At 46.9% G+C, this 17,019-nt stretch overlaps 1 protein-coding gene across 2 annotated transcripts in view; it reads left to right on the forward strand.

Annotated features, from left to right (window-relative positions):
• Positions 1–2,039: 2,039 nt before the first annotated feature.
• GLRB (glycine receptor beta) overlaps positions 2,040–17,019 on the forward strand; it is a 163,218-nt gene continuing 148,238 nt past the window's right edge. The window contains exon 1 of one of the 2 annotated variants that reach the window (XM_073576486.1): positions 2,040–2,432. The gene's annotated coding sequence lies outside the window, so the exon portion shown is untranslated. The remainder of the gene's footprint in view (positions 2,433–17,019) is intronic. The other variant, XM_073576475.1, reaches the window with a different exon arrangement.

Here is a 17,019-nt window from a genome sequence, read left to right on the forward strand (position 1 = left end):
GGCAGTACTATGGCCGGTGGTCACACATGTATATAGTATATACAGACAGTACTATGGCCGGTGGTCACACGTGTATACAGTATGGACAGTCAGTACTATGGCCGGTGGTCACACATGTATATAGTATATACAGACAGTACTATGGCCGGTGGTCACACATGTATATAGTATATACAGACAGTACTATGGCCGGTGGTCACACATGTATACAGTATATACAGTCAGTACTATGGCCGGTGGTCACACATGTATACAGTATATACAGACAGTACTATGGCCGGTGGTCACACATGTATATAGTATATACAGACAGTACTATGGCCGATGGTCACACATGTATACAGTATATACAGACAGTACTATGGCCGGTGGTCACACATGTATATAGTATATACAGACAGTACTATGGCCGGTGGTCACACATGCATACAGTATATACAGTCAGTACTATGGCCGGTGGTCACACAGTATACAGTATATACAGACAGTACTATGGCCGGTGGTCACACATGTGTACAGTATATACAGACAGTACTATGGCCGGTGGTCACACATGTATATAGTATATACAGACAGTACTATGTCCGGTGGTCACACATGTATATAGTATATACAGACAGTACTATGGCCGGTGGTCACACGTGTATATAGTATATACAGACAGTACTATGGCCGGTGGTCACACATGTATATACAGACAGTACTATGGCCGGTGGTCACACGTGTATACAGTATATACAGACAGTACTATGGCCGGTGGTCACACGTGTATACAGTCAGTACTATGGCCGGTGGTCACACATGTATATAGTATATACAGACAGTACTATGGCCGGTGGTCACACATGTATATAGTATATACAGACAGTACTATGGCCGGTGGTCACACGTGTATACAGTATGGACAGTCAGTACTATGGCCGGTGGTCACACATGTATACAGTATATACAGTCAGTACTATGGCCGGTGGTCACACGTGTATACAGTATATACAGACAGTACTATGGCCGGTGGTCACACATGTGTACAGTATATACAGACAGTACTATGGCCGGTGGTCACACGTGTATATAGTATATACAGACAGTACTATGGCCGGTGGTCACACGTGTATACAGTATGGACAGTCAGTACTATGGCCGGTGGTCACACATGTATACAGTATATACAGACAGTACTATGGCCGGTGGTCACACATGTATATAGTATATACAGACAGTACTATGGCCGGTGGTCACACATGTATATAGTATATACAGACAGTACTATGGCCGGTGGTCACACGTGTATACAGTATGGACAGTCAGTACTATGGCCGGTGGTCACACGTGTATACAGTATGGACAGTCAGTACTATGGCCGGTGGTCACACGTGTATACAGTATGGACAGTCAGTACTATGGCCGGTGGTCACACATGTATACAGTATATACAGTCAGTACTATGGCCGGTGGTCACACGTGTATACAGTATATACAGACAGTACTATGGCCGGTGGTCACACGTGTATACAGTATATACAGACAGTACTATGGCCGGTGGTCACACATGTATACAGTATGGACAGTCAGTACTATGGCCGGTGGTCACACGTGTATACAGTATGGACAGTCAGTACAATGGCCGGTGGTCACACGTGTATACAGTATATACAGACAGTACTATGGCCGGTGGTCACACATGTATACAGTATATACAGTCAGTACTATGGCCGGTGGTCACACGTGTATACAGTATGGACAGTCAGTACTATGGCCGGTGGTCACACGTGTATACAGTATGGACAGTCAGTACTATGGCCGGTGGTCACACGTGTATACAGTATATACAGTCAGTACTATGGCCGGTGGTCACACGTGTATACAGTATGGACAGTCAGTACTATGGCCGGTGGTCACACGTGTATACAGTATGGACAGTCAGTACTATGGCTATACAGTATATACAGGTAGGTGAATCGCTTTACGACTTCTCCCCACATACAGGTCTGTGTCCTCCGATCACGCAGGGCAGCTGTGACCGAGCTCAGCCACAGCATGTGGAGCGGCGGTGAGGAGCAGGCAGGGTCGGCGAGGACCGGTCAGTGTCGCGGTGACGCCGCTGCTCGCTCTCTGCAGCTGCTACGTTGCGCCGCTCCGGCCGGTACTGCGCATGCTGCAGGTGCACGGCTCCTCCATCTTATGCTCCGCACACAGCAGCCTCCTCATAAATAACGCGGCACGTCCCGGCGCTCGTTCATTCATTTCCGTCTCGTAGTGGGAAGCATCGCCCTATAGACGGCTGTTATCTACCGAGAGCCGCAGCCCCCGCCCGGCGAGTCCTGCGCCATCATGCTGCACGTCTGAGGAGACCTTGACGTTTTACACCTTAGAAAATGGATGTTGACTCTGCTGCTCGCATCTGAGGAGAGCCAGGCAGTGAGAGCCGCGGGGTGAGTGGCGCCTTCTCTATTTCGGGACTGTTCCCCGTGACGGTTCCCCGTGACGGTTCCCCGGGGATCGCATTTTGTTTGTGGTTTCTATTACTGGTTGATTATTCTGCCGGGTACATAGCTGCAGCGGAGCCCGGAGGCTGTTGTCATGGCCTGAGAACTCTATAAAGTTTTATAGGTTTGAAAATGTGCCGCAAGGAGTGCTGGGAGTTGTGGTCCATTCGTATAGTGCTTAGGTTGCTGGATTTGGCTGTTGCCATGTATGGCTGCTCGGGTCACTCACCGACCCTCCATCAGTGGCCTGAATGTGAGATGTGTGCGGTGTGCAGTACTGTCTATATGCGGACTGCAGAGAACGGGGAGAAGAAGAATGTTTATGTCCACAGCGATTATACGATGGCAGCACCTCCATCATGGCCCAGGGCTGAACCGGACCTCTGGAGGGAGGGGGCATGGTGGTATTGGCTACTCTGGAGGGGGAGGACCCAGGGCTGCATTGGCACCTCTGGAGGGAGGGGGCATGGTGGCATTGGCACCTCTGGAGGGGGAGGACCCAGGGCTGCATTGCCACCTCTGGAGGAGATTGGGGCCAGGGCTGTACGGGGGTGGACCCATGGCTGTGACAGAACCTCTGGATGGGGGTTGGGCACAGGGCTGTTTTGGCACCTCTGGATTGGGTTGGACCCAGACTCTATTGGCACCTCTGGAGGGGGAGGGCCCAGGACTGCATCGGTACCTCTGGAGGAGGATGGGGCCAGGGCTGTATTGGCACTGCTGGAAGGGGGTGGACCCAGGTCTGTGACAGAACCTCTGGATGGGGGTTGGGCACAGGGCTGTTTCGACACCTCTGGATTGGGTTGGACCCAGACTCTATTGGCACCTCTGGAGGGGGAGGGCCCAGGACTGCATCGGTACCTCTGGAGGAGGATGGGGCCAGGGCTGTATTGGCACTGCTGGAAGGGGGTGGACCCAGGTCTGTGAGAGGACCTCTGGATGGGGGTTGGGCACAGGGCTGTTTCAGCACTTTTGGATGGGGTTTGGGCCCAGGACTGTCTTGACACCTCTGGAGGGGGCTGTGCCAGGGGCTCACTGGAAGTGGTGATCCCAGGGCTGTAACAAACAGCTTACTGAGTTGCAACAGACAGACAAGGATAATGCAGACGTTACCAACTTAACTATTTATTTTTTTTAACACAGGTATAAGGAGAGGGTAATTTTGTAGAAAGTAAATTATTCAAATACAGGATATTAAGTGTATAGAAGATTAGCATAGATGACAAACACTCAACATTTGCTGCATTAATCCTCTTTGCCATCTAACTACTTCTAAGCAGATGCAATGTTCACTACAATAAGAACACCACTAAAATGGTTCTCCAACACGGTTCACTTAAGATACAGGCGCCAACGGGGGTCATCGGTATTACCAGCTAAGCCGAAAATCCTTTTAACAAAGCCAAGTAATGGTCTATGAGCCCTCCTAACACGGGCCGGCCCCGTCCTGTCTGCTGCACACTCCCAAACTGTACCATATGTCAGCGTTGGAAGAAAATGACCGGTTCACGCTCCCCTCCTGACCACCACCGCAGACGCCCACTTCGGGATTGGCTCCGTACCCAGTCTTCGATGCTTTTGCATGTGTTCCCACTGTCAGTAAATGCTGCGGGTTGGACGCTGCGTACATCCGCAGTGGCCAGATGTTACAGCATAGTGGATAGGATTTCAAGAAACTCCATGTCCACTCCGCATGCACAGACGCCTCCGGCTTACCTGCGGACACAGACATGAGGCGCGTCTTTCCAGACCGCAGCAGGTCTATTTAGCTGTACAATGTATTGGACGCGGTGATTCCGCACGATTCAATGAACACCTGCGGCATTGCCTGTGTTCAAAATTCGGCAGTGCTTTTGACGCAGCGGACATGTGCTGGGTTCAACAGCGCTGCCGGTTACTGACCACCCCTTAATGAACCCAGCTTTTTTCGGTTTTGCGTTTTTCGTTTTCTGCTCCCCTTCTTCCCAGAGCCATAACTTTTTTTATTTTTCCGTCAATATGGGCATGTGAGGGCATATTTTTTGCGGAAGAAGTTGTTCTTTTGAAAGTCATCGTTGGTTTTATCATGTCATGTACTCGAACATGGGGGGAAAAAAATCCAAGTGCGGTGAAACTGCAAAAAAAGTGCAATCTCGCACGTTTTTTTTGTTTGACTTTTTTGCTAGGTTCACTAAATGCTAAAACTGTCCTGCCATTATGATTCTCGAGGTCATTCTGAGTTCATAGACACCAAACATGTCTAGGTTCTTTTGTATCTGTGGTGACAAAACATTCCAAAGTTTGCTTACAAAACAAATAAAAATTGCGGCATTTTTCGATACTCGTAGCGTTTCCATTATTCGTGATCATGGGTTAGGTGAGGGCTTATTTTTTGCAGGCTGAGCTGACTTTTTAAAGGGAATCTGTTACACTTTTTTTTTTTTTTTTTGACTATCAGCTGCCGGCATTGACATCAGGGGCTTATTTACAGCATTCTGAAAGGCTGTAGATAAGCCCCCGATGTAACCTAAAAGAGAAGAAAAACACGTTAGATTATACTCAACGGGGGGCGGTCCTGTCTGATGGGTGTCACGGTCCGGCGCCTCCCATCTTCATACGATGCCGTCCTCTTCTTCCCTTCCTGTAGTGGCGCAGGCCCGTAGAAGCGAGTAATCGCGAAACGGCCGTTGTCCGGCACCTCCCTCCCCTAGCATTCCTCCATGTCCTGCATGTCCACACATTTGATGGAAATTATGTGAAATAAAGACTCACAGTTTTTCAGCTACATTGGTGAGTGCTGCATATTTCTTCTTTTTTTGCTTCACATTTCCTGTTGAGGGCAGAGCAGAATACTGCAGTGCGCAAGTCCAGACCTCTCCTGACGCCTGCGCACTGCAGGACTCTGCTCTGCCCTCAACAGAATGCTGTAGATAAGCCCCTGATGTCAATGCTGGCAGTTCATTGGGCAAAAAAAGGGTGACAGATTCCCTTTAAAGGGACTCTGTCACCCCTTTTTTGAGATATCATACAATGATATTCGATTGTGTGTCACATAAGCATTCTCTTAGTACTTTTGCTTCCCCCTGACCCCGCACCTTTCATGCATAAATACCTTTTTTATATCAGTTCAGATGTATGTAAACTGCCGCTGTCCGGTCCGCTGGGCGGGGCTTATTCACCTGCTCCCCCCTCCCTGTCTTGCTCTATGCATTTCTTCTGTAGAGCAAGACAGGGAGGGGGGGAGCAGGTGAATAAGCCCCGCCCAGCGGACCGGACAGCGGCAGTTTACATACATCTGAACCGATATAAAAAAGTATTTATGCATGAAAGGTGCGGGGTCAGGGGGAAGCAAAAGTACTAAGAGAATCCTTATGTGACACACAATTGAATGATATCATTATATGATATCTCAAAAAAGAGGTGACAGATTCCCTTTAATGATACAATTTATGTGCAGATACGTTCTTTTGATCGCCCGTTATTGCATTTTAATGCAATGTCGTGGTGACCAAAAACAAAAAAGTGTAATTCTGGCATTTTGACTTTTTTTTTTCCCTCCATGCTGTTTAGCGATTGGGTTAATCCTTTTTTTTTATTTTGAATGGGGCGAAGGGGGATGATGTAAACTTTTATATATATTTTTTTTTTTTTCTCATTTTTAAAAACTTTTTTTTAAATTTTGGCATGCTTCATTAGCCTCCATGGGAGTCTTGAAGCTGCCATAGCCTGATTGTCTTTTACATATAGGCGATGAGCAGATCGCCTATATGTAGCTGAATTACTGCATTGCTGTGAGTGCCGAACCACCGGGTGGCGCTCACAGCAGTCCGGCCTCCACAACCATAGAGGTCTCCAGGAGACCTCTGGTTGTTATGCCAACGCATCGCTGACCCCCCGATCACGTGACAGGGGGTCGGCGATGCGCCTATTTCCGGCCCGGCGGCCAGAAGTGCTTGTTAAATGCCGCTGTCAGTGTTTGACAGCGGCATTTAACTAGTTAATAGGCGCGGGTGGACCGCAATTCCACCTGCGCCTATTGCGGGCACATGTCAGCTGTTCAAAACAGCTGACATGTCCTGGCTTTGATGCGGGCTCACCACCGGAGCCCTCATCAAAGCTGGGGATCTGACCTTGGACGTATTATTGCATACAAGGTCGTAAAAGGGGTCAAAATTCGGCAGCGCTTTGGACGCAGTGGACATGTGCGGTCGTAGGTACATGTCACACAAAGCGGGATCGCTAGTGATATCGCTGTTGTGTCACAAAATCGGTGACGCTTTAGTGATATCGCTAGCGATCTCGCTATGTGTAAAAGGCCCTTTAGATCCGCCTGGTTCCCTTTGAACAGCAGATGTCAATCACGGGTCCTCAATACTGCACAGTGCTGAGGAATCTCCTATTCCACGGCACACCCCTTTACACCAGCACTCTTGTTGTGGGTGGGCTCCTGTATGGGGGGGGTCTTGGGACTGTATTGGCACCAGTGAGGGAGGTGGGCATTGGGGCTGTACTGGCACCTCTGGAGGGGGTGGCTCCATTATTACACCTGTAGGCCGGCCTTCAACTGTGTCTTCTTGCTTGTTGCTGGGCCTGCTGCTGTATTATTCCGGCTGTACATGGACTCTGAGAACGGTGTTTGTATTTCCTGTGGCTGTAGGTGATGTTTCTCTACTATTTACTGCTGCAGAAATTCTGTAAATAATTGAGAGACTGGAAATCAATGTGATTTATGGAGATTCAGTGGGGAATTCCTAGGACCAATACACTGTGCGCTCACCTGACTTGGACATTAGGGAATTACATAAACCTCTATTATTGGAAGTGGAATCTCTTCCACAAAGCCTTTTTACTTGTTGGCTGAATACTGGCATCAGTAACCAGTGACCTGTGCTCTGCTGACTGGCGCGCCGCCTCCTGTATTATGGAGCCGCTCGCAATTATACATTCGGGTAAATATGGACATAATGACTCGGACTTCCCACTGGAGGCTCATTCCACGAGCCAATTATCATAGTGGTAGGAAGATCTCCTGTATATGTAAATGGGAACTTGGAGTTAACAGCAGACGGACGGATGTGTGAGGCCTTCTTCAGTATTCACGGAAGTGTTCTAGCCATCTTTTTAATGCAAAAATACGTTATAATTAGTGATGAGTGAGTATGCTCGTTCCTCGGGTTTCCCCAAACATGCTCGGGTGATCTCCCAGTATTTCGGCGTGCTCGGAGATTTATTGTTTGTCGACACAGCTGCATGATTTGCGGCTGCTAGGCTGCCTGAATACATGTGTGTAATTCCTAACAGACGATCCCCACATGTATTCAGGCTGTCTAGCAGCCGCAAATCATGCTGCTGCGTCGACAAACAATAAATCTCCGAGCACGCCAAAATACTCGGAGATCACCCGAGCATGCTTGGGAAAACCCGAGCAACGAGTATACTCGCTCATCACTAGTTCTAATACATAAGTTTTACACAGATTAGTCTGAGCTGAGCGGCACGAGGTGTGGGGTACCATGCCACCGGTCTCCGCACTCAGGCCTCTGTGAACGGTCAGTCAATCTGCAATCTGAGTGACTGATCACAGCATGATCGCACTGGAGGTGCTGAAATATCGCACCTCCCGATCACAGAAGGAGCTCGGCGCTGTTAGTGGCACAGCTCCTGCACTAACAGGGACGGTGCTAGCACTGCCCTTAGCTTTTTAACCCACTAAATGTTGTGAGTGAGAGGGATCGCAACGTTTAGAAGTCACACAGAGGTAGGGAGCTCCCTCTGCTTTCCGATCAGCACCCCAACAATGTCATTGCAGGGGCCCAATTGTTGCCTTGGTGACCCTTGGGTCACCAAGCTATGGAAAGCATTTTAAATCCTGCTAAGATGCTATGCAATGCAATATTCCTGAGATCAAACTAGAAAAAAAAAAAGGCAAAAATACCGGTAATTGAAATTTTTCTATAAAATATTTTATTATTAGTATTATACCAATAAATACACATATCTATTTAAAAAATAAAAAACAAAGAACATAAATTTGGTATATATAACCCTTACAGCGAACACTGTAAAAATAAAAACATGGCAAACTGTTTTTTTTTATATCATACCACTGGAAAAAAGTGGAATAAAACGTTATCAAAAAGACTAATGTAAATAAAAATATTCCTGAAAATGTCATCTTGTCCTGCAAAAATCAAGCCGCCATACAGCTCCATCAGTAGAAAAATATAAAAGTTATAGCTCTCAGGATGCAAAATATATTTTTTTCTGTAGTGTTTATTGTGTGAAGGCACCAAAACATACAAGAATCGAAATGTGGTATCGCTGTAATTGAATTGACCCGAAGAATAAAGCTGCCTTATTTATGTACCCTACACTGAATGTCATACAAAAAAAACCAAACAATTTGTCACGAGTGTGTCACTTCCTCTTGGTAGATCTGGGGTTATACGATCTTTACGTACTGTGAATAACAGGTGTTTCATTTAGGACTCATACTTGCATGCGAGAATCTCGGACGAGTCTCGCATGTTAATACACGGCACTGCAGCCGGCACTCGGATCGGAGCGTTCAGCTGCATGTATTTCTATGCAGCTGAATGTTCCGCTCTCGAGTGCAGGCGGCAGTGCTGTTTATTGACGTGCAAGACTCGTCCGAGTTTCTCGCATGTGAGTATGAGCACTTAGCTTGTGTGTTTTGTTCCTCATATTAAAAGGACTTTGTTTCCTTTGTGCTGAAGAGGTTAACGACTCCTTGTATGCTGATTAGAGATGTGCTCATTTTCTCTCTATATAACCTGGCCAGACCTTCTCATCCCTGCTGGTGAAAGTTTTACTTCCTGGCTTACTGAAGTTGGGAGTTCCTAATTGCTGCTGGAGATTGATGTTTGCTGTTTTGGGTGCATGGTTTGTACTTTCCTATCCTTCCCTTTATTCCTCTCTTCCTTTGAGTGTTTTTGTATGAAAGTTGCTTTTTGTTTTTCCTGTTTGTCTTAGGGCTCATACTCGCATGCGAGAAACTCTGACGAGTCTCGCACGTCAATACCTGGCTCTCCCGCCAGCACTCAGATTGGAGCGTTCAGCTGCATAGAAATACATGCAGCTGAACACTCCTATCCGAGTGCCGGCGGCAGTGCTGGGTATTGACGTGCGAGACTCATCCGAGTTTCTCGCATGTGAGTATGAGCCCTTACGTGTATATACACTAACATGTCATCTGTCCCGAGCCTCCTGAGGGAGGGAGAGAGGACAGCTTAGGACATTAACAGGAGTTTAACAAGGTCATCGACTCAAATGCTCTACCTTTAAGAGTACCCTGGGCAGGGATTGTTAGGTTATGTGCGCACGTTGCGGATTTGCTTGTGGAAATTTTTGCACGGATTCTGCATCTCTTGGCAGAAAACGCAGTGGAAATTCCACGTGTTTTTTGTGCGGATTTACATGCAGATTTGTATGTAGAATTGTGTGCGGATTTGTTAGCCAAATAAACATATATTATTTAAAAAAGTCATTTTCAAGTCCACCCTCCATTGTTGATGTGCTTCAACCGAGATAGGCTCTATTCTAGATTGTCCGCCCCATAAACTCTTCCGCCTTCTGACATCATGTCCTTTTAACAAATCTGCGTTTTTGGCACAAAAACCGCATTAAATCCGCAGCGGACCCGCAAACCTTTTTACATCTGTGTTTTTGCTTAGGATTTAAGTGACTCAATGGAAGTCTGTGGGTGAAAAACGCTGCAGATCTGCAAAAAGAATTGGCATCCGGTGGAAAATAAAACGCTGTGAATCAGGACGGAATTTTCCGCATCATGTGCACAACAATTCTGGATTCTCATTGAGTAACCTTGCTTTAGGAATCCTTTGTATTTTTGGTGCAATTCTGTGCAGAAAAAAACTCTGCGGATCCGCATCGTGTGCACATAGCCTTAGGTTTCCGGTTCCATAGACAGTTTGATGCCACCCCCTTTCTTACTGAAGCCCGTCAGAGCATGACACAATTTCTGTTTTTTATTAGTTCTGCCTCCCAAAAATCAGAATAGAAAGTGCTCAAAAAATGTCATGTACCCAAAAATGGTACCAATAAAAATGACAACTCGTTCCTTAAAAAAAAGCAAACTCTCAAATGACTGTAAGCAGAAATATGGAAAAATTATAGCTCTCAATATGGCTATGCAAACACTAGTTAGATTTTGCAAAAGTGTCTTTTAGTGTGTGACAGCAGCCAAACATAAAAAAAAAATATATATAAATCTGATATTGCTGTAATCGCACCAACCGGAAGAATAAAGTCGTCTAATCATTTATACCGCACGAGGAACGGTGTAAAAAAAAATAAAACCAGTTCTGTTGATTTTGTTCATTCTGCCTCCCAAATATCGCGGCAAAGCTCGGTTCACATTTATCCTGTGCTCTACCTTGAGCACTTGCATCGGGGTTTCTGTGTCAATCTCTAAAATGCGTGATTCAGACGGAATCCCCGGTGGAAGATTCCCTATAATGAGGCAGATGGAGACACTGTCTGGCCTGTGATCTGGCCGTGTCCATCTTTTTAGGATTGCGTAAAAGCGAGGTTGGCCACTGTTTTGTGCACTTCTGAAAAGGACACTGCTGGACAAAGGCCAGTCAGAGTCCAGAGTAACTCTGCTGCCTCAGTCTGGTGAATGATTTTCTCAGGGGTTTAATCTGAATCGTGTTATTCAGAGATTTAGGTGTAAAATTTCGATTTAGTGCTCAGAGTAGAACGCATGTTAAACGTGATCCAAAATGTTATGTAAAACATTCTCAATAAAAGCTTCAACTTAAAAAAAAAAAAAAAAAAAAAAAAAAAAAATGTACAGGGGGTTTTCACGTTTGTTTGTACAAGGGCTCTGGAACAGCGCTATGGCTCCTCACCCGCCACAAGAAATCCAGCGAATTCTGCACTTCCAAATGCCCCCCTCCCTTCTGAGCACCTGTGTGCCTAAACCACTTTTTGGCATTTCTGTAGCATGAGCTGGGCATAATGTACTGGGTACTAGGACATACGGGCTCCACAACAGCAGATTTGCAATGTTCACTTTGCGACATTCACTGCTACTTGTTCTTGGAAAACACAAATGGAGTCAAAATCCTCACTTCACCTGTAGATAAATTTCCAAAGGGGTATAATTTCCCAAATGGGGTCACTTGAGGGGGAATTTCTGCTTTTCTAGCAATTAGGGGCTCTGTTCATGGAGTCCACAAACTCTTCAGGGAAAATCTGTGCTCCAGGGGGCAAATGGCGCTCTGTTCCTCCTGAGTCTCGCTGTGTAACTAAGCCGTATTGTACAGCTACATATGGTGTATTTCCGCGGTCAGCAGAAATTGTGACAAATTTTCATGCCATTTTGACCCATTTGCCGCTGTGAAAATGTAAAATCTGGGATTAAAACTAAATTTTTGTGGTTAAAAATGTAATCATTTATTCTTCACTGCCCAATAGTGTAAGGTTCTGTGATACACCTGTGGTGTCAATATAATCACTGCACCTTTGTGAATTTATGATAGGTGTAGTTTGTAAAATGAGGTCACTTTTATGGGGAGTTCTGCTGTTCTGGTACCTCAGGGGCTTTTCCAGTGGGTCATGGCACCAGTAAACCATCGTAAAATCTGTAGTACAATATGGCGCTCCTTCCCTTCTGAGCTTTGCATTGTGCTTTTTTTTTTTTTTTTTTTTTTTTTTTTTAACCCCTTTCTGCCATCTGACGTACTATCCCGTCCATGGGACCCGGGCCCCTATGCCCGTGGACGGGATAGTACGTCATAGCGATCAGCAGCGCTCATGTGGTGAGTGCCGCTGATCGTGGCCTGGTGTCAGCTGATTATCACAGCTGACACCCGGCACTATGTGTCAGGGGTGGTCACGGACCGCCCCCGACACGTTAACCCCTGGCACACTGCGATCAAACACTATCGCAGTGTACCGGGGGTTTAGGAAAGCATCGGCAGGGAGGGGGCTCCCTCCATGCTTCCCTGAGACCCCCACAGCAGCACAATGTGCAGCGCTGCTGCGAGGGCCTCCTTCCCTGCAGGTCCCCGAATTCAAAATGGCGGCGGGGGCCTGCAGGGAGGCGGCTTCCTCATGCCTGCAAAGCACCGACATGAGGAAGTCTGCAGCACTGCCTGTGACAGATCGCTGATCTGTCACAGTGATGTGACAGATCAGCGATCTGTCACATGACCGTTATGTCCCCCCTGGGACATTGTAATAAAGTTAACCCCTTTACCCCCAAGGGTGGTTTGCACGTTCATGACCGGGCCAATTTTTACAATTCTGACCACTGTCCCTTTATGAGGTAATAACTCTGAATTGCTTCCATGGAACCCACTGATTCTGACATTGTTTTCTCGTGACATATTGTACTTCATGTTAGTGGTAAAATTTCATTCAAATAACTTGCGTTTATTTGTGAAAAAAAACAGAAATTTGGTGAAAATTTCGCAATTTTCCAACTTTGAATTTTTAAGCCCTTAAATCACAGAGAAAAGGCACACAAAAAACTTAATAAGTAACATTTCCCACATGTTTACTTTACATCAGCACAAATTTGGAACCAAAATTTTTTTTTTGTTAGGAAGTTATAAGGGTTAAAAGTTGACCAGCGATTTCTCATTTTTGCAACACCATTTTATTTTTAGGGACCACATCACATTTGAAGTCACTTTGAGGGGACAATATGATAGAAAATACCCAAAAGTGACACCATCCTAAAAACTGCACCCCTCAAAGTGTTCAAAACCATATTCAAGAAGTTTATTAACCCTTAGGTGCTTCACAGGAATTTTTTTAATGTTTAAAAAAAAAATGAACATTTAACTATTTTTCACAAAATTACTTAAGGTCCAATTTTTTTTATTTTACCAAGGGTAAGACTGGGTTCACACGTAGCGGAACTCTCGCGGAAATTACCGCGAGAATTCCGGAATTCCATTCCGCGGGAAAATCGCACTTTAAATTCCCGCGATTTTCCCGTGGAAAAACTAGCATTTTGCAAGCGTAATTAGCTTGCAGAATTGCTAGCGTTTTCCAAGCGATCTGTAGCCTTGCTCGGAGAACTGATTGACAGGTTGGTCACACTCGTCAAACATAGTGTTTGACGAGTGTGACCAACTTTTTACTATTGAGGCTGCCTATGCGGCATCAATAGTAAAAGATGGAATGTAAAAAATAATAATAAAAAAAAATATTGTTATTCTCACCTTCCGACGTCCCACGCAGCCTTCCCGCCTCTCTCCACGCTCCCGGTCCCAGTAATCCTTTGCGACAATTACCACGAGGACGTCCGTTCTCGCAGGATCGCGATGTCTCGCGGTCATTCGCGATGACCGCGATCCCGTGAGAACGGACGACATCGCTCGCAAAGTCTTACCGGGAGCGTGGAGAGAGGCGGGAAGGCTGCGCGGGATGTCGGAAAGTGAGAATAACAATATTTTTTATTTTAAATTCTATTTTTTACAGGGATATGGTACCCAAAGCCCGGAAGACAGTCTCCCCTCCTCCGGACCGTGGGTACCACCCGCAAATGTTCTGCTTACTTTTCGCATGGTGTGCACAGCCACATGCGGAAAGTAAGCAGAACAATGCATTTCTATGGGTGCGGGATCGCCGCGATTCCGCAATGAGCATGCTGCGTTTTTTACCGCAAAGCGATTCCGCTGCGGTAAAAACCGCAGCATTATCACAGCATTGCGGAATCCCATAGGAATGCATGGGATGCTTATTTTTCGTGTTTTCGCGGCAAAAACGCACGGAAAATACCGCCGCGGAAAAGTGAAAAAAAAAAAAACCGGTACGTGTGAACGAGGCCTAACAGGAGAAATTGGACTGCAAAAGTTATTGTGCAATTTGTACTGAGTACGCTGATACCTGATATGTGGGGTGAAACCACTGTTTCAGCGCATGGCAGAGCTCAGAAGGGAAGGAGCGCCATTTGACTTTTTCAGTGCAAAATTGGCTGGAATTAAGATCGGACACCATGTCACTTTTGGAGAGCCCCTGATGTACCTAAACAGCGGAAACCCCCCACAAGTGACCCCATTTTGGAAACTAGACCCCCCCAAGGAACTTATCTAGATATGTGGTGATGAGCACTTTGGACCCACAAGGGCTTCACAGAAGTTTATAACGTACAGTCGTAAAATTAAAAAAATCACATTTTTTCCACAAAAATAATCTTTTTACCCCCAATTTTTATTTTCCCAAGGGTAACATGACCCTAAAAGTTATTGTGCAATTTGTCCTGAGTACGCTGATACCCAGCATGTTGCGGTAAACCACTATTTGGGCGCATGGCAGAGCTCGGAAGGGAAGCAGTGCCATTTGACTTTTTGGCTCGAATTGGGATTGGACGCCATGCCACGTTTGGAAAGCCCCTGATGTGCCTAAACAGTGGAACCCCCCCCCACAAATGACACCATTTTCGAAACTAGACCCCCCCCCCCAAGGAACTTATCTAGATGTGTGTTGAGCACGTTGAACCCCCCAGTGCTTCACAGAAGTTTATAACGCCCGGGCATGAAAATAAAAGTCATATTTTCTCTTTCCCCCATGACGCCACCACAGAGAGAGGGGATCCACCCCACGGGGACAGGAAACCTACAGACAAGAAGGTGGTACCTCTCTCCCGCATCAGATGGTTTCCTGTCCCCACAGGGAACCTATGGACTCACCAGTAGTCGTTGGATGCGGGGGCCGACCAGTCCGGAGGAGCGACAGCGGGGGTTCCCTGTCCCGGCTGTGATGGTGACCCGAGGTGCCACCGCTGGAAGGTCAACGGGCCTCCAGGGTGTGCGGAGGGGGGTGAGGCGGCAGAAGTATTGCCGAAGACCGCCTCACCCAGGAGTCCCCAGGTGGAGGGAAAAGCGTTCCAGGGCAGCGGCGTTGGCAGGCGCTGGAAGCCCCGGTGGAGTGGGGCCGCTGCAACGCTGGGAGCGCTTCCTAAGTCGCACACAGCTAAGACAGGGGGAGTGGGAGTTAAACCAGGGAATTTTTACTCAGATCACGAGGGGCCCTTTACAACTATAACTTGGCAGGGAACCATTGGGTGGCCAGGTTCATCAAAGCAGCAGGTAGATCCAGGCCAATACCTTCCCTAAATACTCCTCCCTGGGACCTAAACTTGGTACTCTCAGCCCTGCCCAAGCCTCCCTTTGAACCATTACAAGAGGCCCCTCTAAAACTAATATCGCTCAAGACCTCCCTCTTGGTAGCCCTGACATTGGCCCGCAGAATCAGTGATATCCAAGCCCTGTCAGTCTTCCCTCCGTTTACTCAGATCCTAGAGGGTAGGGTGGTAGGGTGGGGTGGTACTTAGGACAGACCCAGCCTAACTGCCGAAGGTAGCATCCCGATGCCACAGAACCCAGGAAATCTCCCTCCCTTCATTTTTCCCCAATCCCAAAAACAGGGGAGAAGAGGTATTACACACATTAGATGTTAGGAGATGCCTAATCGAATACCTAGAGGCCACCAGGGAGTGTAGAAAGGATAGGTCTCTTTTTGTGTGCTTCCAGGGACCAAGAAAAGGGCGGAAGGCATCAAAGAACACGCTGGCGAGGTGGATAAGAGACGCCATCACCTTGTCATACTCGTCGCAGGGGGCGAACGTCCCAGACAGAATAACAGCCCACTCCACAAGCGCGATGTCAACTTCCTGGGCAGAGAGAGCAGGCGTCTCCATTGAGCAGATATGTAGAGCCGCTACTTGGTCCTCTCCTTCAACTTTCTTTAATCACTATCGGCTGGACCTAGCCACCTCCTCAGATCTAACCTTTGGTAGAAGGGTGCTGGAGGCAGTGGTCACCCCCTAATAGATAGACTCTGCAATTCTCTCCGTGGTGCCGTCATGGGGGAAAGAGAAAATCGTAGTTACTTACCGTTAACGGTATTTCTCTGAGCCCATGACGGCACCCGTATATTCCCTCCCTACACGCGTGGGGTGCGCACTTATTGTAAATACAGTTTAGCCAAATAGTCACGTGGTGTCTCCTTTACGCAGTTTAATGATTATAGAAATGTTCTTTTTCTTAAAGTTGTTCATGTTTTAGGCCAAAGTTCCGTTAAATGCTCTGTAAAACAACTGATGCGGGAGAGAGGTACCGCCTTTTTGTCTGTAGGTTTCATCCCCTCTCTCCTTGGTGCCGTCATGGGCTCAGAGAAATACCGTTAACGGTAAGTAACTACGATTTTTTCCACAAACATGATCTTTTAGTCCCCAATTCTTTTATTTTCCCAAAAATAACAGGAGAAATTGGACCCCAAAAGTTGTTGTCCAGTTTGTCTGAGTATGCTGATACCCCATATGTGGGAGAAAACTACTGTATGGGCACACGTCGGGGCTCTGAAGGCAAGTAGTGACGTTTTGGAATACAGACTTTGATGGAATGGTCTGCGGGTGTCAAGTTGCCTTTGGAGAGCCCCTGATGTACCTAAATAGTGGAAACCCCCAACAAGTGACCCAATTTTGGAAACTAGACCCCCTAAGGAACTTATCTAGATGTGTGATGAGCACTTTGAACCCCCAAGGGCTTCACAGAAG

Source organism: Dendrobates tinctorius, unplaced genomic scaffold (assembly GCF_039654945.1).
Source record: "Dendrobates tinctorius isolate UK_male_01 unplaced genomic scaffold, ASM3965494v1 ptg000008l, whole genome shotgun sequence".
In the NCBI taxonomy this organism is placed as follows: domain Eukaryota; kingdom Metazoa; phylum Chordata; class Amphibia; order Anura; family Dendrobatidae; genus Dendrobates; species Dendrobates tinctorius.